The sequence below is a fragment of the Prionailurus bengalensis genome, chromosome D2 (assembly GCF_016509475.1).
Source record: "Prionailurus bengalensis isolate Pbe53 chromosome D2, Fcat_Pben_1.1_paternal_pri, whole genome shotgun sequence".
Lineage (NCBI taxonomy): Eukaryota > Metazoa > Chordata > Mammalia > Carnivora > Felidae > Prionailurus > Prionailurus bengalensis.
In genome coordinates, this window is record NC_057351.1 from 46,141,707 (window position 1) to 46,143,451 (window position 1,745).

Consider the following 1,745-nt stretch of genomic DNA (forward strand, 5'->3'; position numbering starts at 1 on the left):
CAAGGGAGAAAAGTCTGCCTCCAGAAACCGTGTCTCTGTTCTCTGACCCTGGCCTTCCTCCAAGAGGTCAAAGGCATGGTGGCACCACTGCCAGGGGGTGGCTGTCCTCATTCGGTATTTGCCCCAGGGAATCAGTTCTGGTTCACAGCCAGGCCTCGGAGGGTGCGTAGCGAGTCCCTGGGTGCCGCTTTCCCTCCCTCACCTTCCTGGTGACGGGCCGGGAGAGCCGCGCGCAGCGCTGTCCAGACCCCCTCCCCCCCCCTCCCCCACCCCGCCCTGCCTGCCCTGGGAACGCGGCCTCACACACATTCCCACCTGACCCCTGGATGTCTCTGCCTTGCTGCCCACTGCTTCCTGGCCTGGCCCTCTCTTAGCCAGCTTCCAGTATGCCCATCCTCTCTGTGGGACAGACTGTCTTCAAGGAGCTTGATGTGCCAAGGTAAATTCTTCTCAGGACCTCCCTGCGGGCAAATTCTCTCTACCCAGTAAGGGTCCCTTGTGGCCCAGGAAAAGCAGCCCTTCCTGGATTAGGTAGAATTTTGGAAGGACCACCATTTCGACCCTCCTCCCCTGTGGCCCTGCCACACCATCATTCTGCTGCCAGCCATGTCCAAGATTCAGTCTGGGCCTGCCGCGGTTGTTCTGGGTGCCACAGCAATACAGTGTGTGCTCCTCTCCTCCTCCGTCCCCTCCCCTTCCTTCCTCCTCACTCTCAGTCCAGAGGCTGCAGCAGTGGTTGACCTAATGTGATGACCGGAGGGCAGTCACTCCTTGCACGATTTGGCCACGGGCACTGGTGAAATGAATGCATGCTTTACTTTTGTTTCTCCTGGTTTCCCCAGCCTGCAGGCAGCCTCTGGGACCCCACGCCCCACGGCTCAGCTCTGTCTGCTCTTGGAATCCTAGCTCTTCCCGTCGGCCCCTCCTTGGGCTCTCACTAGAGGTCTGTGTCCCTGCCTCGAGCCTGCCACCTCCTTGGGACAGACCTGTGTTGTGGCCACCTCTCCAGAGCTATGTCCCCACTGGTAGCTGCCAGATGCTCTGTGAACCCTTTTATTTCTTTCTTTAGCATGTGTTTAATTTTTTTTTTTTTTTGCATGTAAACAATGGATTCATTTGGCTTTTATTTAGTTGTGAGAAATGAACAAATTTTATTTTTTTCTTCTATTTCTATCCACTGCTTCTCGGCTTTTTTGGCTAAGATCGAGTGTAGTATCTGTTCTTATATTTGTATCCAGTTGTCTAACGCACTTACTAGTAGTTCGCCTTTCTCCACTGATGTGAGATGTCACCTTTGAGGACACTAAATTTGCGCGTGTAATTGAGGCTTTTTCTGGATCTTCTGTTCCACTGTTTTCTCTATTTACCCATGAGAACATTGTTTCCATGATAGAAGATTTAGAGTATATTTTGATTTGTGGAGGACCTAGCCTTCCCTTCTTGCTTGCTTTCTTTTTCTTCTAAAAAAGTTGTATTATGGAAAATATTTGAATATACACAAATAAAATAATATAATGAACCCATGTGCCCGTGGTTCAACGTCAACCTTGATCGACATTTTGCCGTTTTTGGTTCATTTATATCTTATTGCTTCCTTAATTATTTTTATAGTTTTTTCATGTAAAATTTTATGCGTGTATATTTTTATGTATATTTGCAAAATGCTCTACTTTTGTAGCTCAAACCTCTATCAAAACATAAAATATTCCCGTCACTTCCAAAAGTTCCTTTGTGCCTCTTTCCAG

At 49.0% G+C, this 1,745-nt stretch overlaps 1 pseudogene; it reads left to right on the forward strand.

Moving 5' to 3' along the window:
* The first annotated feature begins 1,176 nt into the window (after window positions 1-1,176).
* Window positions 1,177-1,293, forward strand: LOC122493655 (annotated as a pseudogene).
* Window positions 1,294-1,745: the final 452 nt, after the last annotated feature.